Source organism: Lepidochelys olivacea, assembly GCF_965140295.1.
Source record: "Lepidochelys olivacea isolate rLepOli2 genome assembly, chromosome: 9".
Classification (NCBI taxonomy): Eukaryota; Metazoa; Chordata; order Testudines; family Cheloniidae; genus Lepidochelys; species Lepidochelys olivacea.
Window position 1 is genome coordinate 101,991,664 of NC_140419.1, and position 23,901 is coordinate 102,015,564.

The 23,901-nt window shown below is 45.6% G+C and overlaps 1 protein-coding gene across 1 annotated transcript in view; it reads right to left on the reverse strand.

Moving 5' to 3' along the window:
- Window positions 1-23,108, reverse strand: part of HTR2C (5-hydroxytryptamine receptor 2C) — a 352,370-nt gene extending 329,262 nt beyond the window's left edge. Inside the window, exon 1 of the mRNA XM_084639263.1 lies at window positions 23,089-23,108. The gene's annotated coding sequence lies outside the window, so the exon portion shown is untranslated. The remainder of the gene's footprint in view (window positions 1-23,088) is intronic.
- Between the last annotated feature and the right edge of the window lie 793 nt (window positions 23,109-23,901).

Sequence of the window (23,901 nt, forward strand, 5' to 3'; positions counted from 1 at the left end):
AACTCAAACAAATGCGTAAGCAACATCTGCTTGGCTTCCTCTATTTTTATTTATATGTTTGTCACTAAGAGATAGCAAGTGATTTCTATCTTGCCCATCCATCAGTGTAAACTTTTTCAACACTTTGTGCCTGAATGGAAAAGTGGAGAAGAGCGCTCAGGCCAGCCATTACGCCAATGCACTGTGCATGCCGTCTGGATTAAGTGAATCTGAGATTCTAGACTCTGGTGTAAAAGGGACTGAAGAGTAACACCACAGTGAGGGGCCTTCCTCTCTTCTGAGTGGGGACGGGCAGAGCCAGAGACCGTGTGTGTGTGCTTAAGGAGAGCGCCCTGCATTGTCTGTGACTTTGTGTACTAGGCCTTCAGAGTGTGCGTCCAACTAGCTAAACAACGAAGTACATATTTTCACATCTCAGTGACTTGTGGGGCTGCCTTATCAAACTGCCTTATCCTGATGGAACGACCTGCTGTGCATGGGATTCTTCCGTCCTAAGTGCAGGACTCTACACTTGTCCTTGTTGAACCTCATCAGATTTCTTTTGGCCCAATCCTCTAATTTGTCCAGCCCGTACTTCTTTAACTTGCCAGCAAGAATACTGTGGGAGACCGTATCAAAGGCTTTACTGAAGTCAAGGAATAACACATCCACTGTTTTCCCCTCATCCACAGAGCCAGTTATCTCATCATAGAAGGCAATTAGGTTAGTCAGGCATGACTTGCCCTTGGTGAAACCATGCTGACTGTTCCTGATCACTTTCCTCTCCTCGAAGTGCTTCAGAATTGATTCCTTGAGGACCTGCTCCATGATTTTTCCAGGGACTGTGGTGAGGCTGACTGGCCTGTAGTTCCCAGGATCCTCCTCCTTCCCTTTTTAAAACATGGGCACTACATTAGCCTTTTTCCAGTCGTCCGGGACCTCCCCCAATCGCCAGGAGTTTTCAAAGATAATGGCTAATGGTTCTGCAATCACATCCGCCAACCCTTTTACCACTCTCGGATGCAGCGCATCTGGCCCCATGGACTTGTGCTCGTCCAGCTTTTCTAAATAGTCCCGAACCACCTCTTTCTCCACAGAGGGCTGGTCACCTCCTCCTCATGCTGTGCTGCCCAATGCAGTAGTCTGGGAGCTGACCTTGTTCGTGAAGACAGAGGCAAAAAAAGCATTGAGTACATTAGCTTTTTCCACATCCTCTGTCACTAGGTTGCCTCCCTCATTCAGTAAGGGGCCCACACTTTCCTTGGCTTTCTTCTTGTTGCTAACATGTCTGAAGAAACCCTTCTTGTTACTCTTAACATCTCTTGCTAGCTGCAACTCCAAGTGTGATTTGGCCTTCCTGATTTCACTCCTGCATGCCCGAGTGAAATGGTTTGTTCAACCTCAATAAGGATTCTTTAAAATACAGCCAGCTCTCCTGGACTCCTTTCCCCCTCATCTTATTCTCCCAGGGGATCTTGCCCATCCGTTCCCTGAGGGAGTCAAAGTCTGCTTTTCTGAAGTCCAGGTTCCATATTCTGCTGCTCTCCTTTCTTCCCTGTGTCAGGATCCTGAACTTGACCATCTCATGGTCACTGCCTCCCAGGTTCCCATCCACTTTTGCTTCCCCTACTAATTCTTCCTGGTTTGTGAGCAGCAGGTCAAGAAGAGCTCTGCCCCTAGTTGTTTCGTCCAGCACTTGCACCAGGAAATTGTCCCCTACACTTTCCAAAAACTTCCTGGATTGTCTGAGTTGTGAATCTTCCTGCCTAAGGCACAGGGAGCCTGGACTGTGGAGTATGTGCTCCTTGTTGTGGGTTCCAAAAAGAAATTGCATGGATTCCTCCCAGTGGCTCTAGTCCATTGCAGCATGTGTGGGGGAGGACTAGGGGATTGCCTACGATAAGCTAATAGGCCACACTGCCCGTTAGTCAGAGCCTCCAACAATAGTAAGCACCACATCCAAAAAATGCCTGAGTCCTTCACAGGTGTGCTGCTAGGAAAAAGGGAAGAGGCAGCTCCTTGCACTCTCTCCTCCACCCAGCATGCCCTTCCCAAAAGCCAAACGTTACGTTCTCATCCTGCCTTGCTATTCAGCTTCAGCTTAACCCAGGCCATCTCTTGATCAGAAATCCATGAAAACATTTAGCAAATATTGGTTGAATAAAAATTCAAAGTAGTTTTATTCTTTATGGAGTCTTAGGTATAAGAATAAAAATAATGAAGGAGATTGATGCGTACAGGCTTCGTTATAAGCACCCTATAAAAAGACTGTTGCAAACTGGTAAAAATATGCTTCACATTTGACATTTTATTTCCCTCACAGTTGTATGAAGGGACTTGGAATAAAACAGGATGCATAATAAGGAAAGAAATACTAAAAGCTGAATTAGCACATTCTGAAGTCCTTTTCAACATTTATGATAGGAGGGTTTTAAAACCCAGCTATTCCGGCTGATTGTTCTGTTGTGGAATGTTGTCCACAATGTTCCTGTTCCTATTCAAAGTGCAGAAAAAGGGTTAGTACGAGCAAGAAAAGGTGCCATATACTTTATTGTTGTCTACCATCGCTTGCTTTTTCTACTATTTGTTTAACAAAGAGAGACCTTAAATTTTTTTAATTAAAACACACATCTTTGTACTTACAGGCAGTCTCTACATTTGATTTCTGAGTGAACCTTATTTTGTGTATGTAATTAAATACTATACATTGTGGCCTGATTTGTTCTCACTTACTCCTGATTTACACCAGTGTATTTCCACTGAAGTCAGTGAAGTTGCTCCTATGTGTAAGAGCAGAATCAGGCACTCTATTTCTCTAAGGTACTTACACATATCTATAGAGAGAGGGCTGCCGGGGGAAAAGCAAAACAAACTCGGTATTTTCGGGGGGGGAAAGGGGTTTGTTGAGGGTTTTTTCGTGGGGGGTGGGGAAGGATGGTTGTATTTTTGTAAAATGAAAGGGCAAGTAGTTCTGACAGGAATGCAGTAATGTCTGATGCCTCGGAATTGGAGCTGGATGTATCACTGGTTAGAAGAGTTCCATTTAATCTTCTTGGTGCTTAAGAATATTGCTTCCTATTTCCAGTGTGAGGTAGTATAGAAATCATTCGGCTGTCAGGAGGGGCAATAATTTCTGGTCTTCACTAGCAAAAATAATTTATCTGTAGGGTACAACTGCATAGCACTGAAGGTTTTTTTAGACTGGGGACATGAAAGACTTTTTATAACAGTGCAGCTTGAATATAAAGTACAATGAAAGCCAAAGTCATGCCGTACAGCCTGTGTGATTGGTACTATACACTGCAGCATAAGCCCTGAGAATTAGACCCCTTCCAAGATACAATTTATTACTGGTCAAGCACTACCTGTGATCTGGGCACGTTACAGAACACAGCATCCAGCATGCTCCTACCCCACAGAGCTTGCCTTCGCAGTGATGTATTGTTTGAGTTTGGGGAACACTGGAGGTAAAAACCAGTGAGCATTTTGGGAATGCAGGATAGGGTCCTTGAGATCTCCTCCTTTATATGTAATGGGCCAGGTCCTCAGCTGGTGGAGCTGGGCTTGGCTCTACTGACATCAATAAGGCTACACCAGTATATATTAGTTGAGGATCTGGCTCACTGCTTCACGCACAGAATGGCCTCGTTGTTTTGTTATTTCAGTAGATTGTCAGGAGCTCCCATATGCCCCTTCCCTGTGCTTCTGCAGTAAGCAGTGTTTGGTTGTTTTTACACACACACACTCTGTCTCTCTCTCTCTCTTTCCCCCTCTCTCTCTTTTTTAGAAACTACAGAGACAGGCCTGCAAGGCACAGGTGATTGATATGTAATGCACATGACATATTTTAAGATGATGAAGATCAACAGTTTACTTTGTATTGCCATTTGTCTCCTATTTAAGCCTGTATTTTTCAGACCTGCACAAAACTCACACACTATCTTAGAGCAGCTTAACCACCACACTGGTTTGTAGCAGGACCTATGGGCAGCAGTGTCGTAGCTCCAGGGGTTGGCGTGGGGATGATCAGATCTGGATAGAAACTTCCTCCGAAATCAAGGGCTTTCTGATCTGGGCTTTGGGTCTAGAGGTGACACACAGTGTTCAGATCCAGATCTGGTTTGGGCATGTTCAGATCTGTGGTCTCAGTTTTCTACTCAACCTCAAATCAATTACCGCACTTAGTGAAATACCTGCAGATGACATGATGACATTCTCTGACGATGAAGTATGGTAGAAAGGTGCTTTCCAGCAGGGAGCATTATTCACAAGCTGCAAAGCCATGAACATGTCTGCAACTGAGTGTGGGTTACATCGTTAGGTCGGGCTTTTCCAAGGAGCCTAGGGGAATTCTCTCTGCCCTAGGTTCTTAGTTCTATAGCTCCCATTATCCTAACTATGTGCATGCTTCAGAGTTTGTAATCTGTCCCAATTTTACAGCTGCCGAACTGAGGCACAGGGGAACTGGGAGTGTATCTACACAGCAAGAAGCAGCCTGTGGCAGCCTGGCGCAGAGCCCGGGTTGACAGACCTGGCCTCGCTGGGCTCCCGCTACGAAGAGCTGTGTAGACGCTGTAGCTTGCATGCTGCAGCCGAGCGATGGGAATGCGCTTCAGAGCCACAAGAGCGTGACGTGTAGCCCCACTGCACGAGGGGGAGTCTGTCGACCTGGGCTCCGAGACTGGCTGCCTCTCCCTGGGTAGAGTTGCCCTAAGGGTGTGTCTACACTGCGATTCAACACCGGCGGCTGGCCCCGCTCTGCTGATTCGGGCTCAAGGGGCTAAAAACGGCTGTGTAGATGTCTGTGCTTGGGCTGGAGCCTGGGCTCTGGGACCCTCCCCCTGTAATATCCTCACGTAATCCCCTCGTGGGGCTCCAGGTCCGAGCAGGAACATCTCCATGGCAATTTTACAGCCCCCCAGCCAAGCCCCGCGAGCCCATGTCAGCCACAGGTGGTTAACGGCAGTGTAGACATACCCTATTATTACTTGAGACTTTCAAAGGAGCCTGAAGGAGAGCTCTGCGAAACTCAAAAGCTTCCACCAACAAAAGCTGGTCCAATAAAGGATATTACCCCAGCCGCCTTGTCTCCCTAACATCCCGGGACTGACGCAGGTACCACACCACGGCAAACGGTATATTCCGTTAACATTCAAAGAAAACGTCCTCAGCTGGTGTAAATCCGTGCAGCTTCAGTGACCGCAAGGGAGCGAGGCTGATGTACGGCAGCTGTGGATCTGGCCCCAGGTGTAGGGTCTCAGTCACTGTACTCTGAATCCCTTCATGCAATGCCATCTAGTCTGCTCTAAACCGCAAAGGTGCCACATGCCTACACTTAACAGGATGGACCCTTCCCTTCATCAGTGCTGAGGAATGAAATTAATAGCTCCTCTTGTGAAAAGGGGTTGCGGGCTGGTGGTATATACCCTGGCAAACCAGAAAGAATGTTTGCAAACCAGAAAAAGAGAAAAGAAGCACGTCAGGTTCATTTGTACAAGGAGATTAACCAAGAGCTGTTTTCTTCCATTTAAAAGCTTTACTGTGTGTGCGCTCAAAACAACGGTCATACTGGATCGGAAAAAAGGTTCATCTTGCCCAGTATCCTGTCTTCTGACAGTGGCCAATGCCAGGTGCCCCAGAGGAAATGAACAGAACAGGGAATCATCAAGTGATTCATCCCCTGTCGCCCATTCCCAGCTTCTGGCAAACAGAGTCCAGGGACACCATCCCTGCCCCTCCTGGCTAATAGCCATTGATGGACCTATCCTCCATGAACTTATTTAGTTCTTTTTTGAACCCTGTTATAGTCTTGGCCTTCACAACATCCTCTGGCAAGGAGTTCCACAGGTTGACTGTGCGTTCTGTGAATACTTCCTTTTGTTTGTTTTAAACCTGGTGCCTATTAATTTCATTTGGTGACCCCTAGTTCTTGTGTTATGAGAAAGAATAAATAACACTTCCTTATTTACTTTCTCTACACCAATCATGATTTTATAGACCTCAATCATATCCCCCCCCCTTAGTTATCTCTTTTCCAACCTGAAAAGTCCCAGTCTTATTAATCTCTCCTCATATAGCAGCTGTTCCATACCCCTAATCATTTTTGTTGCCCTTTTCTGAACCTTTTCCAATTCCAATCTATCTATTTTGAGAGGGGGTGACCACATCTGCACACAGTATTCAAGCTGTGGGCGTACCATGGATTTATAGAGAGGCATGATGATATTTTCTGTTTTATTATCGATCCCTTTCTTAATGATGCCCAACATTCTGTTCACTATTTTGACGGCCGCTGCACGTTGAGTGGATGTTTTCAGAGAACTATCCACAACGACTCCAAGATCTTTCTTGAATGGGAACAGCTAATTGAGACCCCCGCATTTTATATGGATAGTTGGGATTTTGCTCTCACCCAGCACAATCTGCGAACTACTATGTTGATAAACTAGAGGTGCTTGTCAAAGACTGTGATGAAACACTTTTCATCAGAAAATGGTGATTCATCAAAAGTGAAATGTTCCATGGAAATCTGTCGATTTCAACAAAATTTCACTTGAGGGGAAAAGAAAAGAGAATGGAGTACTCTGATAAGGTTGAAATGAAAGGTTTGATTTTCTGTTTTGAAACAACTTTGATTTATTTGTTCTTTATATTATATAATAAAAAAATAAATATGAAATCAGAATGAAATGTTTCAATTTTTATCTAAATTAAACATTTCAATCAACTCAAAACAAACTTTTTTTTTTAATTTCACTTCCTGGGAAACAGGCTTTTTTGTTTTCATTCCTTTTCAAAACAGAAGACATTCTGAAATTGCAGAATTTCCTGAAAAATGGAAAATTGGTCTCTGTCCAGCAGTAGCATTACATAGAGGTCCATGGACAATTTGGTTATTTAATCAAAACCAGAAAAATACTGTACCAGTTATCTAATCGTATGTCAGCCGGTCTAAACACTTCAACTGGAGTTCACAAGTAAGTAGAATTCTATAGCACAATGAATTGCAGAAGAGCACTAAAACCAGAAAATCCCATCTCACCTCTGTCTTTTGGAATTTTATTTCCAATCTGTATTTGATTCTCAGGTTACCTACATCTTTCCCCTACTGCCAGCACTTTCCCACAGCTATTCAGTTCATATGGGTGATTAACAAGCAAGACAGAGAGGAAAGAGATCATCATTATCATAAGTATTGCCAGGGCTTCAATCACTTTAACATGTAGGTGGCATTTCAGAGATTACAGCATTTGTCTGCAGCGGATCGAGCTGATTTTGAAAAGTAATTTAACATAATGGCAACTCTGGCCTTTTCTCATCCGCCCCAAGACAGGCAGCAGTCTCTACGTCTCTCTCTCTCTCTCTTCCTTCTGAATGCCAAAAAGGTCCTCTTCAGTATCCCTAAGTACCTGGGGTCCACAGAAACTCATTCAACATCTGGGCCAGTGGGAGAATATTTTCACATGGAAATGCATATCAAGGTACACATGCTGCAGTAGCAACAACTGAGAAATGGCTTAGTACCTGCTCTGGTAAATTTAACACACAGAAAAGGAATATAGTGAATGATGTTAGAGGAACTGTGGTAGGGTGGGAATCCAATCCAGAGAAACCACATTTCAGTGTCTCATTTTCTTACAGATTATTCTACACATCTGCTGCTCTGTTTTACAGCTAAGAGGACGAGGCTCAACAGGAGGCTGAGTGGCCTTGCCTCACTGATTTCTGTAGCAATGGTCTGTGGGACACGGCTCTCTCCTTTGCAGTTTCTGGCTGGAATGCTCTCCCACCCCATATCACATCAGGGTTTGTCACTTGTGCTGAACTGAGGATGGTGAGAAACTTCACAATGTTGCATTGCATCCTGATGGCCCCAGTCCAAAGTTTTCCTCATGAAGCCACAGTTGCAGAAAACACACCAACTGGTGTAACAGATAGCACTAGGCTGTTGAGGTTTTTGGTTTTTTAAAGACAAGTCCCATAATCCCATAACCCATTGTTCCAGAGACAATTTTCTAAAAAATGCATGCTGATAAGAAATAAAATGTTTATTTTGGCAAGTTAGACGTGTGGACTATCACAGTATTCAGACATGCCTTAGAACACAGAGAAATGACTGAGCAAACCATTGGCATGGCTCACTTCATTTCTGCATTTCCCACCCACTCACACTGCCTGAGAAAGACAGCAAAGAAAGGGGCATTCTGGCTAGTCCATCTCAATCAAAATTGAACTTGCTACCTTTAGAATTTACAGTCAGGTGAGTCTATCATTCTCCACTATCCACCACTTAATTAATTGCTAGTAAGCCCTTGCAGATCATGCAAAATTGTGATCACCTAAAACCCTGTGCCTCAATTCAAATGTCCAGCTTAACATTTGGCACGTTCTGTTATAAAGGAGAATTAATTTCTTGCAGAAAATGTCCGTTCCTCTGCATATCAGATCCATCTGGAAGATAAAATGCACACACTTCTGAAAGATCTGCCATATCAGGGAACACCTATAAAGGAACTAGAAGAAGCGTCACAGAAAAGCCCTACAACTGACTTTTTTAAAACCAGAGGCTTTGTCGGAAACTCCCTTGACTTGCATCATTTTAGAATTTAGTGTCTTCGTTACTATTCATGAGTATTCCAACTCCATTAGTATTTAATTATCTTTAATGTAATTGTCAAGTCTGATAATAAATTATAATATGTTACTATTTATTACGATAACCCATGTACTCTAGGGTGATTTGGCTAGCATGATAAAGATATGTACGGTGATCTTTTACAGGATATGCATTGCCCTTCTCCAAGGGACTGTGGATCTTTTCCCACAGCACCCCTCTAGAGGTGTCTGCAGGGGCAATATCAGCTTTTTGTGGCACCCAATACGAGTCTCCCTTCAAGGTTTCCAGATATATGGCTCCCTTTCCCCTAATTCAAAGAGAACATGCTATTTAGCTGTATGGTTATGGAACTAAGAATATTTGTGTGATCTGTTGTGATGGAAATTGGAATCCAATTCCATCACCCCAATGTAACAGCCATGGTGTAACTGGTGGCCCGTTACAATTAAGTTCCCCCATTGTATACCATGTGAAAAACATGAATTATACTCTATGTCCTCAACGGGGAGCAGGATTACCCAGACAGCACAGTATTTGGCAGCCTAGTACTGCTACATTGTCTTTGCTTTTGGAATGTATTTTATACCTTTTCCTGCCAGATTTGAGAACTGCAACTTGCATTTCTTGAAGTGTACAAGTGAAAGGATTCTGCAATTATTTTAAATAAAACAAGATCTTTACCTTCATAACAACTTCTTTCAGGTTGAAAGATCTTAGAGCACTTTGCAAGCGTATCTACAGACATGGAACACCACTGTAAACAGAAGAGGGAACTAAATGATGACAGAACTTTATTGGATTGTCCAGGTGACAAAAGTGCCATTGTCTGTGACATGATCCAAAAAAAGACATGAACAAGAAATGCAGACTCCGCCGTTAGAGAAGACATATGCCTGGACTGGAGATTCATGGGTTTGTAGATTTTAAGGCTAAAAGGCACCATCCTGATGATCATCAAGTCGGACCTCTTGCATAGCACAGACCAGGTAATTTCACCAGTGATTCCAGCATCTAGCCCAGGGAAGATCCCAAGGAAAATTCTAGTGCATCCAGCAATTTTCTAGCAAAGCTTGGAAACCTGGGGTGCAGGCCAGAGTCTTAAAATGTGCTCTAAGACACAGAGATGGAAAAAACAGGACAGGGAAACAAAAAAAGAACTAGAAGCAAAAATAACCTAGAAAAAATTGCTTGTCTTCCTGAGTGGAAATTCCTGGAGACATCTTTTAAAACCTTTGGCAGTTCTTTGGCAGTTTCATAGCCTCCCTTGGTTTCTTTTGACTTTTACTGATTTCCAGCGGTGGGCCACTAGCCCCAAGAACCAGTCAAGAAATGACCCCTTGCTCTATTTCGAAAGACAGTTGACCAATTGCTGCCACCTGAAAATTTCCAGCTGGAATTTCCAGTAGGACAACCTTTAGCCAAAGGTTAACAGCCAGTCAGAGTCTTTGTATACTTCCAAGCCTTACAGCTGCTTCTGTTGAAGAATTGTACAAAGCAACACAGTGTCTCATTCATATGGCTATGCAGGACTGGGGAACATAAGTTATGCCTAAATCCATGTATTTCATCATCTGCCTCTAGAATTATAAGCACCTGAATGTGGATAGGTCTTCTATCTGTTCCGGGTTTAAATATAATTCTGACAGGTACCAGACGCTAATGGCAAATAAATAATGCAGCTGGCAACATCAGGATTGTCAGGAGGGAAAGAATTATTTGCAGTTTCCCTGTTCCTGGTAACAGAACACTGAATTCCACATAAAATAACATTTCATTCAAACAGGCAGATGCTAGCTAAATAGTGTGTGCAGTATATCCCCGGAGATGGATCGATGTATGCAAGAAACTAACAACCATGCATTTCTCAAGAGGTCTAAATTAAACAAAAGTGGAACAGGAAAAAAATTAAAAACCAAAAATTTCCTAACCTCTGCAAGCCTATGGGGGTCCAGGACTCTCTTAATTTTGGGAAACTGAAAAGGCAACTATGAAATTCTGCCCTGCACCATTCCCTGAGCAGCCCACTGAACCGCATGGGCTCCAAGGAAGAGCTCATCAGAACAGAAGATAGCTGGATGTTTAAAAAACCAAAGGCCCGATCCTGCATCGGGATCTGAAAGCACAGAAACCTGCCTGCGGGTGGAGTCCCATTGAAGGGTCCATCCCCATGGATCCATTTGTAGGACTGGAGCCTGGCTGAATACAGTTAAAACACTAAAAGAAAAGGAGGACTTGTGGCACCTTAGGGACTAACAAATTTATTTGAGCATAAGCTTTCGTGAGCCACAAGTACTCCTAAACTGCCACAAGTCCTCCTTTTCTTTTTGCGAATACAGGCTAACACAGCTGCTACTCTGAAACCGGTTAAAACACTGTGTGCCGCATCCCTTCACCTATCCCTCTGTTCTGGCAGCTGTCTGCCTAGTCCCCTGCCACCTCAACCTGCAACGGACGCTGTGTGAGCAGACTCCTGTGCCCGCTCAGAGCCACACTGAAGACAAAGGGCCCTGCCCATGTCAGGCACTCACAGGACAGGGACCATAGCTCTCCGGTTCAGAACCCGCAGCTAACGCAGCAGCTCACTTGTGGGTGTGTTCCATCTATTTTCAGCAGTAGCAAACAATTAAGCTGGTAAATCCTGCCCCTGTGGCGGCTTCTCCCAGCTAACGTGAGGATGACATTTTAATTAAATGGTTTTGTATTAATTGGTCATTCCTCAGTCCAGGCTTTCCACAAAGTACAATCGAAGCACAGTTCTGATGCTTCAGCCCAGTCAGCACTGCCAGCTCATTTTTACTCATTATCTAAAAATGTCCATGGCACTCTGTCACCGGGCACTTAACAATAATGATTTAATCTCATGAATAATCAAACTACAAACCTCAGCAGCCAGAAAGCCACCATTGCACACAGCGTGTACACACACACACACACACAGGTATACTGAATAAGAATTCCCTTTGCTGTCTGTGGGAGTAACCAAAATTCCAGCAGGGCTTGTTTTAACCCTGTAGATTACTAAAAGGAGAAAATTTAGAAATCCAACCAAAATATCAGGAGTAGAGCTTTAACTAACCTGTATTCGATATACGAAAGGCCTCCACAAGAGTCATTAAAGTCTTCCATTGTTCCTTTAGGGAAAAAACAAAACCTGAAAATTATGATGCCATTTCAGCCATGTATATAGTGCAACATTAATGGCAGTGACCAGACGGTGCTGTTGCAGACGGTCTTGCGAGTTCTATTTGTCTGAATGAGCAGGAATGAGATCTGTGAGAAGTGCTTATGGTCAGCCGTGATGCTCTTCTTTCGTAGACGCTGGGCATATCACCAGAAAAGACTGTTCTGCCTACGTATCTGAAGAATTATTTCTTAGAGGTAACACTGTAGCCCACACGTTATATCCAGGAAAGGAACAGCACAACCAAGAGACAGGTTTGGGCATGGGGGGGTGAGGGGAGCGAGAAGGGTCTGGGTTTAACTGAGATGCGTAATTAGTTTGCAAAATGATAAACAGACCAAATGTTCTCTACCTTTATGTCTTGATACAGAGTCCCTATTCCCTGGTAGGCAGGAAGAGAGGCAGAGAGTTGAGGGCTTTTTTGTTTTCTGGTTTTTTGCTTGAGGCAAAAATTCCCTGTTCCAAATCTAAGTCAGCCATACGGCAGGATCAGGGAACATTGATTCCATGAAGCAAGACCACATTTTTCAAATCAATCTTTAATGCAGCTGGTGCCCTTGCTCCAGAAGAGTCTGTCTCCCACAGAGCCGGCTGCAGGCAGCGCATCATGACCAGTATGTTCCGTCCCCAGCCCTCCCGCAGCGTAGGGCAGAGGGGAAGGCCAGAGTGGGTGACTGTTGTTGTTCTGAAGGCTCGGGCTCTGCCATGTCAGCTCCTCTGGGTGTCTGAGAGGGGCACAAAACACCTGCACCCAGAAAGTGAAGACAAGCAGCAGCGGCCCCTCAGGCACAAAGTACCACCCATGACGCACTCCTCAGGGGTGCCATTGTAGCCAGAGCAAATTGGATCTGGAGGCAGGTCTTCCTCGTCGTGGTCTATCACCAACCAAGCAGTTCTGCCTCCAAGTGTCAGAGATGGGGAGGACTGAACAGGAAGTAAGGAAAGAAGGGGCAGGACGCTATGGCCGCTGGCCGTTAGAGAAGCTCTGATGCTGGGTCCCTGCCCTGGAGATGAAGAAAAAAACTGCAGGTGATACAAAATTACTCAAAATAGCCAAGAGTCACAAAGGGATCTCACAGAACTGGGTGACTGTGCAACAAAATGGCAGATGGCTTTCAGTGCTGATAAATGCAAAGTAATGCACATTGGAAAACATAATCCCAACAATACATACAGAGTGATGGGGTTACAATTATCTGTTACCACTCAAGAGAGATCTTGGAGTCAACGTGGATACTTCTCTGAAAATATCTGCTCAATGTGCCATGGCAAAAGCTAGAAGAATGCGAGGAACCATTAGAAAGGGGATAGACAATAAGACAGAAAATATCAAAATGCCACTATATAAATTTACTGTACACCCACATCTGGAACACTGTGTGCAGTTCTGGTCACCCCATCTCAAAAAAGCTATATTGGAATTGGAAAAAGTGCAGAGGAGGGCAATGAAAATGATTAGGGGTATGGAACAGCTTCCATAAAAGGAAAGATTAAAAAGACTGGAACTGTTCTGTTTAAAAAAAAAAAAAGATGAATAAAGGGGGATATGGGAGAGGTCTATAAAATCATGCCTGGGGGAGAGAAAGTGAATAAGGAAGTGTTATTTACTCCTTCACATAACACAAGAACCAGGGATCACCCAATAAAATTAATAGGCAGCAGGTTTAAGACAAACATAAGAAAGTATTTCTTCACACAATGCACAGTCCACCTGTGGAACTCCTTGCCAGGGGATGTGGTGAAGGCCAAGACTATAACAGGGTTCAAAAAGGAACTAGATAAGTTCATGGAGGACAGGTCCATCAATGGCTGTTAGCTAAGATGGTCAGGACGTAAGCCCATTCTTAGGGTGTCCACAAACCTCTGACTGCCAGAAGCTGGGAGTGGAGGACAGGGGATAGATCACTCGCTAATTGCCCTGTTCAGTTCATTACCAGCAGAACAGACCAGGTAAGGGGATGGCCAGCCGTCTTGCAAGGATATTGGATGTGTGGAAGGCTTTGCTGGCCACAGTCCCTGCCACCTCACAGAGCAGAGGGAAAGGTGAGCTGGGTCCTGGGACCTCTAGAGACACAGACATTTTTAGTAAATGTATTTAGGAAAAAACATTGTGCTCATTGTTTTTGGCTCAAAAACGTGTGACATGGAAATGTTGTGACACTTGGCTGCTTTGATTTAGAGCTGTGGAGCTAGCTAGCGACTGTATTTGTTATGCTCTCGCTGTGATGAATACAATGGAAAACAGAACTTTATGAGACCTGAGGAATAGGCATCAATTGTCTAGACTGCAGCAATGCAAGCCTGTTCTCTCTCAGCATGTGTGTCAATCTACCTCCCAGCGCTTACACCAGTGTGACATTTCAACTGTCTAACTGCTTAATCTGTCAGGTTTGGAGAGCTACAATTGTCAGATCCATTCTTCTTGAGGGTGGCTTTGTGACAGGCTTTCAGAAACTACCGATTAGCATGAAGCAAGCCTTTCCCTTAGTCCTCTAAAGGGCTTTAAATTGGAACCATTATTAGTTTATTCAGAAATCACTGGATCAGGACCATTCTTAAAATCCGACATGGAACCAAATCTTTTCTCTGTGCAGAAAAATAATCAACCATTTCCTTCCCCTTCCAGCACTAATGGCTGAGAGTTTGCATCTGTCCTGCCTGTCCCTATCGGGCTGGGTCACGGGCAGCCAAGGACTCTGTTCCCAAGCTGGAGTCAGGATACCAGGGAGTCCAGATCAGGCACCAAGCTGCAGACAACAGGCAAAGAGAAGAGTCGGGGACAAACTAACTAATTAATCCCCACAGCACCAATGTAGGTCTCACCGTGTTTTGTCTTTACGGAGGGGGAGTAAATGCGGAGCTCTCACGGCTGTGGGTTCAGCGCAGAAGTCTTCCGCACTCCCACAGACAGGTTCCGTTTTGTCACTCAACGGGCCGGGTCCTGCAGTCTTTGCGCAGGCAGAGCTCTGACTTAAAAGACTACCTTGTTCTGAAACAAAGTCAGACGCATTCATGGCTTACACCTGCTAGTCACAGAACAGGCCAGTGTGCTCAGGTCAGTTGATATTATGAGAAACTAGCTCATTTAAATAACTCATTTCTCCTCACCATCACTTCTCCACAGTCAGTTCACAGTGACGTTTACCTGTTGGAACCTGCGGCAGAATCTGTGAAGCCTCAGGGAGGCATGCTCACTTCTCAGCCAGCCTCCGGGAATGGGCCCCTAAACCCACTGACAGGAAGGTGAGCTGCACGCCCATGAGTGGGAGACCCGTTTGGTTCCCCAGGGCTGAGTAGTACCCCCCCGGATGTCCAATCTAAGCATGTCCATAAAATGCTCTGAACAGCCCACCAGGCTGGTAGACCATCTCCCCTGGGAGATGGCGGAGGGGAAAGTACGTGCCGCAGATGCTGAGCCACCTGTCGCCGAGGCCCTGCGCATCCCAGAGCAGAGACTCCTCACGGGAGCACAGAGGGGTTTGGTGGAGGGCCCAGTGGCTCTGCAACATACACCGGCTCTGAGCAGAGAGGTGGGAAGCAGCTGGCAACAAGTGATACAGCACTACTTTGGCTGTAGCAGGGGCCACCGCCTGGCTGTGCAACTGCCTTGTACCCTGCCTGAAGGCTGACGGGGACCTTTTCATCCCCACGATTGGCCCGTCATGCAGACCCTTTTTACTCTGGGTTTGCACGAGGAACCAAAATTCCCCCCTTCCTTAGGCCCCCTCCGGGAAGGGCAGTTAGGAATGTGCGTCTGTGCCCCAGAAGTCAGTGGGAGATAGAGAAGGGCTCTCCTGCGTCAAGGCTTGTGGAAAGAAGCTGTGAACTTGCACTGGGCTGCTATGCGGCTACAGGCACTTCAATAAAAGGGGTCCTTATGGAAACTCTGATGTGCTTTAACACGCCAATTCTGCACGCCCTTTGAAGAGTCACATCTCAGTCAGCTCCATCAGAGCTCTCCAGGCAGATTTTGCTCACTCATTTTTATCTAAACAGGGGAAAGCAAACTAATCTAAAACTCCCTCTGGATTTTCCAAGGGAATACTCTTGTATTTCAGTGGATGCTTCTTTACTGCAGACATTCAGGAAGATATTGCATGGTCCACAGAACAGGAACGTCCAAGAGAGATGGCATACTGGCATACAATCAAACTGCCATCTTGCTGATTAGGCTCAAGCGTAGGGGTTGGAACCAGGTATGCTACACATCCAAAGCACAGACTCATGAATCAGCTTAGCACACTTAGACTTAACATGGTTGGTGAACACACTGTATCACGCACTTCGTGATTAGGGTACTAAATTTTCTAGTCAGTCCCACCTAGGTCTTTTATGTATTTACAAGGTTACTGTAAATTCACACCTTGTTCACTGCATCGTGTCCTCTCTTAGAATAGACCTACGCCCCCAGCCCCAAAGTCCTTTCGCTCTAAGATTTCATGCCTGACCTACTGCCTTTTATCCTTCTGCCTCTCACTCATGTCCACCCTGCCCCCCTATTTTCTGGAGTGGCTGGACGCTTGCTACACGTCTGCCAGATTCCTCCTCAGGACACGGTCCTGCCATGCAGCCTGCTAGTCTTCATCCCACCACCCTGAACAGTGCTGCTGTCTCTTAATCGGAGCCAAAGACGCTAGGAAGCAAAATGTGTGCTGAACCCATTGCATTGTGTCTCCAGGTGTTTTATGCGTTTGTCTGCCCTGGGCAGGGCGTTCCCTACCCCCTAGGTGCAGGCAGTGCTGGGTAGTTGCCAGTGCTCCACAAACAACAGCTAAAGGAGACACTGCCAGATTCTGCTTTCAGTTTTGGTTAAAAGGCCTTTTATCATGACTGTTGTTTGTTTCGTAGAAAGCTTACCAGAAGCATTGTAACCGCTCAGATTAGCTTTGGCACTAGAAGGTGAAAGGTCAGCACAGCACCACATAACACCGGCTGGAGACTTGCTGTCATGGGGCAGTGGGTTAGGTCTGTTGGGAACCTGTCACTAAGAACCCTTTTTTCTCCCAGCGTCAGCTAATGTGGAGATGCAGTTCTCCTTTTCCAAGGGGAGTCAGAGAGGTGACAAGTTTCCAATAAGGATGTTGGACACATCTTACCACCCACAGCATTTTCCAGTTCATTTTCCAGCCTTGTAAAGATAATTTTCTGTTCGAGTTAATCGTTTGCATGGCTAATTTAAAATAATAAACATTACTTTTATTCTTTACAGAAAGGGGGGCAAATGTCTCATATTAGTGGCCGTAGCTGTGTGTATTTCAGTGGCTTGCCTTATGGTTTTACTGCAGGTTTTCTGGTCTCCTGACAGTTCATTTAGAAAAAGGTTTAATGAGAGACCTAATCTGAGGTGTGCACACTAACCCGTGTGCACGCATGCAGGTTACTCATTGCCCAGAGGTCCTTGTGCCAGCCAGGGGCAGCATGCGTTCTGCTTCACAAGTCTGTGTACCTTGAAAATCACCTCTTAGCCTTTCGCAGCTGTTCTGGGATTGAAAGGCTGATCCTTCAGGCCCTGTGCACATACAAGTCACAGTGACTTCCACATGGCCTTCATTTCTATTAAAAAAATAAAAGACTAGCAGGAGCATGGAGTGTGATGGGGCATCCATGGCAGTGGGCCATCGGTGCAGACCTTACAGGAGCACATACTATTCCCTGCACAAAGTCCATACTTGAGATCCCCTACACTTGTGGATCACTACTTTTGGAATTTGTAAATAAAGAACGAAGTGCACATCCAAATATTTCACTCTGTTCCTAGTGCTTAGAACCCAGCATACCTACGAAGCAGTAGTGACCTGGCAGAGCCTTCTGGATAATACGTGGAACTACGCCGCTCACTACTCTCTCTTGCACTAGAATTCCCAGTCAAAGGGCTGGTCTACACTACACAGCTGGCTCACGTAAAGCAGCTTATGTTGACCGAATTATGGCAGTGTCCACGCTACAGCCTTGCTCCTGCCGATGTAAGTGCCCTGCTACACCGACAGAGTAACTCCACCTCCTCAAGAGGTGTAGGGCTTATGTCCGCCTGGTTAGGGCAATGCTGGCTGCCTTGTCAATTGCACAGCAGGAGCCATGAAATTGACAAGAACGCCAGGCAGCTACAGCCCAGCTGCACCAGCTTCCCTGGAGAGCTCAGTGGCTGGACCCTGCTCCTGTCTGGGAGCCAGAGGAGAATGGACCCATCTCCCAGCTGGGAGCCAGGGTGAGACTAGGGGGAGCTGGAAGTGATGAGATTGGAGAAGCCCCCAAAGGGAGGACGAGGCACGTAGACTGGAGGGAGGCAGTGACGGGGTTCAAGGAGGGCACTAAGAGAGTCAGGGCAGCTGGGCTGGGCAGTGAGGTCAGACAGGCCATTTTGAACAAAGTGAGGTGGGTTTATGTGAGGTGGGAACCCACGAGTCTGCAGAGATGACGGACACAGTCAGTCACCGACAGAGGCGCTGCCCAGAACATGGACAGCACTTAGTGGGGCGGCTTTTACATGACGTGCAGAAAGAAGTAAGAGGATTCAGTGAGTGTCTGGAGCTGGTGTGAGGAGAGCAAGAACAAGAGGGGCTGGGAATGACTCCCAGGCTGGGAACCTGAGCTAAAAGGTGGATGGCAGAAGGTGCAGACAGGATGGAGAAGAGCTGCTGGGAGGAAGGCAAGAAGAATTCTGCACTCAGGATGGCTAGATGCGTCGGTGGGGGGACGTTAACTGTGTCAGACACCTTGACTGAACTGAGCGAGTCATCAGCAGGGAGGCAGGGAACCTATACCCTTTGCTATAGTTTGCCACTATGAGATCATCTTACTAGGGTCCTTCTTCAATACCGTGTCAGGAGCAGATACACATTTGGCTCCCCCGTCCACCTCCAGGCTCACCTAGAGCTGGCGAAGCAGCTGCATTGTGTCTCACGCTCATTAAAAGCCCATCTCTCAGCCCCTTCAGGCTGTAGTGAGAAACTTTTCCCCCTTCTGCCCCCCTGCCCCCGGCTGCCAGGGGAGTGTTTGGAGGGACTGCAGAATGACTTCTCATCCTTTGCTAGAAACTCTGGCTTTTGTTTTTACATTCCCAGAACCCCTTTACACAGGAGCGGATAACTCACAATACAGGCCCCCTAGCCCCAGGGTATCTGGGTGACTCCACTGGCTGAACTGCAGTACAGCTCAGTTACTTGTGCAGACCATCTCTTCCCAGTGTGTCTCCCTGCAAACTGCACTGCTGTTCTCCCCTGTCCAGCTGGCACTGCATTATTCTCCCATGAATTTCCACATCCTGCTCTTTGATACAAATATCACCAACGGTCCCTCTCACTACAGAACAGTCTTCACTTACTCTCCCACCTCTGACTCCCAGCCTCTACCCGCTCTGCCCAGGGGAAGTGGGACAGCTCCACAAGAGGAATTCACCCAAAGGTTTCCCAAATAATTCCAGGGTAGGACTGCAGTTTGCCTCTGCCCAGGGAGATGCAGATTCTGGGAGATTTGCAGGAGGCCTGAGTCATCTGCACTCGCTTCGGGTGCCCTGACTCCCAGGCACCATGGCGCCTATGGAGCCGTGCTGCCAGGGCTTCTCCTGGTGGCATTAGCCCCTTTGTGCGAGGGGGACTGTGGAAAAGCTAATGTAAGATCAGGCCTGCACATAACTATTGTAGAACTTCCATTCATATCCTCAGCTTTACACAGATCACAAGCCTGAGCTGTGATCCCAAATCACTACGGAGAGATTGGCATTTAACCAGCTGCCTTTTACAGCAGGCCTTTTAGGTTTTCTTCATTTATGTCATTTCAGATTTCTAATTAAATATTTAATTGGAGATTTTTCTAAATTTGCCTCTTTTTAATTGAATGTTTGGATTAATTGTCTCAGAGATATCTGATGTTTCCTGAAGATAAATTAACAAGGAAGTTCAAAGGGAAAATCTGACAGCAATAATTCGCAAATTAATCAGTGAAGCCAGTTCCATATTTGGGGGAAAACTTCTGTTTTGACAGGCATGAGAGTGGGAAGCAAAACCTAGGAGACAAAGAAACCAAAGTAAGACAAAATGACTTTCTGCAGGTGGCAATACCCTAGATACTGGACTATAAAGACGCTGCAAAGATCTGTCCTGCATCATGAGGGAGAAAGAGAAACAAACATAGGTGGCCATTTCATTTCATTCTGGAGAGTCTCTATAGCAGTTTACCACCATATATAATATACCACCTCCCAGGCCTAATGGAAGGGGCCAATGTTCTAATCTGAAAAGCTAAACTGGAGCAAGCGGCATTGTGGGGTTCCCTGGTCACTGTCTACCAATGATTTTCAGATCAAATGTGCTCCATTGAGAAGTAAAAAGATGTTTCCCTTTACCTGCCAGCCCTGCCAAGTGAGAAGCAATCTGGGTTCTTTTCTTTTCCCATATCAGCAGTAAATAAACGTTGTGCAAACTTCATTAGGCCGTCCATGACAGCTGTGTAACCCCATTTCCTTAACTGAGCACTAATAGGGTCAGCTGATTTGAAGGCAGTACGTTTTTCTACTAGGTGAAGAACACAAAGGAACCATACCCAGTTCACCATCTCTCCACTGTGCTGGTGTAACCACCAGCCAACACAGGACCTTCAATGCTAAAAACATCAGAACTTTACACGGGCTCTAGAAGGTGTAACTCTATCATCAGGTAGCATTAGTAGACTCTTAACCTCTTGTGTGGCCCAACCACGAGGTGAGCACACCAACCTTGGTGTGCTACCATATTTTAGCCACTGAAGCCACTAGAACTGACCAGTAATACACACAGGTAGCAGAAAGTGCCATTTTCCCATGGTCATTTTCACTGGAGAACCACATTCCTACAGCTGTAGAAGTAACAATGTTTTTAAAGAAGCAGAGCTGAAATTAAGTGAGCCCCTGAGAGGAAGGCAGGCTGGTTAGCAAGCAGCAAGGCAAGGCTAAAGGCTATAGTTTGTACAATAAATCCGGGGACGGAAAATCAGGTTATTCAGAGAAAAATAAAAGCCCTGGTGCAGTAAGCGTACCAGAGCAAGAAGAAAACAATTCAACGATACATCCAGTGCTTGGTCCTGAAGAAATGCAGAACTTGCTGGAGAAGCACAGCAAAAGTTAGAGAGCTGTCAAGGATGCTGAGCAAATACTTACCTGGTCTCCGTCCAACAGGAGGGAGCAGAGATAATCCAGCTTGCTCAGCAACTGCACAGACCTGCAGTATATGGCAGCACTATGAAAGTGGCCAGGAGGACTTTGTTTATGAATATGCAGTCTGTGCCTTATGCCTGTCGGCAAAGGATTTCCATAGTCAACAACGGTGATCTGCATGGCTCATGCAGCGCATTGCAGGAGCTCTTGCATTCTCACTCTGGCTGTTAACGAGTTTGCAAATTGAAGCAAGCCGCTCTTGGGAAGATGGTAACATGCAGAATGTCAAATGTCTACATTCTGAAAGAACATCTCCAGGGGCTGGCATTGCCAACAAGTGCCAAAGTCCTGTAGCATTTAACAGGAAATAAAGGCAATGGAGTTCTATAGAAATTACTCTAAAAACCTATCTGGCACAATAGCGAATGCTAGGGACAGATTTCTGTATTCAGTTCTATAGGATGGTTCAAAATTTCTCTAGAACAGCTATCGTTTCTTAAGTCCCTTAAGACATTTCCATGGGGTGAGGCCATGGCTATGTTTGTTTATGGTTCACAGGGCTGGGTGGGAAATGGTTCTCTCATTCGGGGGGAGGGGAAGAGAGATTTCAAAAACATTTCCCATCCTGGATTGTGAAGAAAAGTCAAAATCATGAAAATGTTCATGGACTGATCATCCAAACTGGTTTTTGTATTGGGTCAATCTAAGTGTTTCAGTCTGAAAATTTCAGAGCATTTTGTTTTGATTTTAACTTTTTTTTTACACTATAAACTACCATAATTTCAGACTGAATGACCCTTTCTTGCAAACAGTGTCGAAGTTGGTATGTTACGGGAAGCAAAATGGCTGCTGCACACCTGATTTCCCACTCCAGTTCTATTTACTGACAAGCCCATTTTGGTCACTTAACTCTCACGTGAAAGTCTGTGCTGCAGACCCTTTGGCTCAGCCTGGTGTGATCAAACACTCACCTGCTGAGCAAGCTCTGGGCGTCCACTAAGCCTCTGCTGAATTCTGAGCAACCCCCAGACCTATCAGCAGCACACCCTGCTTGGGATCAGCACAAGAGAACAGCAAATACAGGCAGGGGAAATGAGAATGAGACAAGGAGATGAGAAAAATCTCAGCCAAGAGCTCTGGGACATTTCGGGTACATCTACACAGCAATTACACACACACTGCTGGCCTGGGTCAGTTGACGCTCATGGGGTTCGGGCTGCAGGGATGTAAACATGGCACAGATGTTTGGGCTTGGGCTGGAGCCCGGGGTCTGGAACCCCACAAGCAGAGCCCAGCCCACCTCTCTGGAAGGATGAGGAGTTACCGGGGTTATTAAATGGATGGAATTAGGGCCATCACTCCATCTTATACTGTCTAATTTACTTTTTTGAAATTCACCTTGTCCAAGTTAATTTGAGGTCTATTAACGGTGTTCCTCAGCTTTGCCTATTCCTGCTTGCAAGTCTTAATTGCATTGCCCTTGTAACCTTTCCCCTGTGAAGTCTGAAAATCAAAGAGACATTAGGACTTGCTCTAGTCTGTTTCCAGATGCAATAAAATGAAACGATCCTCCCTTCTTCAGCGCAAAAGGGATTGTTAGCAACAGCATGGTTTTTTGCTTCTGAAGGGCTATGTTTTCACCAGACGATTGGACAGTTCTTTAGTTTTGCTTCAGTTTTTCCTCTGACAACTGTTACCTTAAAATTGCCACTCTCTCCACTCCACTTTCCACACACACACACCCATCCCGTCCCCCCACCCCCAGTGACTACAGCGAACTGGCAAGGGATACTAGCTAGGTAGGCAGCCAGAAGAGATGTTGGATATTTAGCTTACGTTATTCAGTTTTGTTCAGACCATACGTAAGCAGCATGAAGCCATCTGGCTACGCACCTCTGGCCCATGTAGAGATGTTTCTGGCCTATGCACGATTGTATTAGCTTTCCCCATTCCCCCCGCCCCTTCACATTGTTTTATAGACACTTCACAACTTGTAAGATCTCCAGCTCTGTGCTCTCTTTGTACGGCACCTAGCGCCATAAAGCCCCACTCCTGAACTGGGCCTGTCAGTGTTACTGCAATGCAAATAATAAATGATAACACTAACTCCAGCCATTCACGGCCTCCACTGTAACCGATTCATAAACAAGCGAAACGCGAATTTGGTTTTCAGCATGTACTTACATTCTGAAGAGGAGCGTGTTGGGGTGACAGCATGGTTTGTTTGCTGAAAGCATTAGTCTGGATTCCTCCTTTCCCTATAAAAGCAAACGTGTTCGCTGTTAAACACTGAATTGCCACAAACACTTTAGCTAGTCACTGTAGCTAGGACAGCACATTACAGTAGCCATAAAATTCCTTGACATCACTGTAGGAAAGCTAGAGTCATAGAATTTCCAGCCCTACAGTAATTAATTAGAGCAGGAATTAAATGGCAAAACGCAGGGTTTTAAAACGAACACATGGCTGCTGGTTTATTCCTGGCTAACTAGAGCTTTTGACACAATTTAACATAATTTTTTTGGGGGGGGAGGGGGAGGGTTGCGGGGGAGCAAGCCGGGGGTTTAGGTCCCAATCCTGAAGCCCTTATTCGTGTGATTTTGTTGATTTCAAAGGGACTATTCATATAAGACCTAAATGTTTTAATTTCAAAGGGATCCAAGAAGACATAGAGCTGAGTGGGCCCTCCATAATGCCATAAGGAGATACTTTCTAGCTACGCATTAGTGGCATTTACATGAAGTGTCACGTTTACTCAGTAGACCATTGCATCAGTTATGGCGGTTACAGAAGTTATTATTTGTATTGCAATAATACCTACAAGTACCGCACTCCATTGTGCACAGTGTTATATAGAAACATAGTGAAAAGACAGGCCTGGTCTCAGCCGCTCACAGGTTACATGACAATGAGCATGCAACACTGTAAAACCTAGAACACACGAGAGCAGCTCGATACTTCCAAAGATACCCACACCGGAGAGGAAATATTGATAGA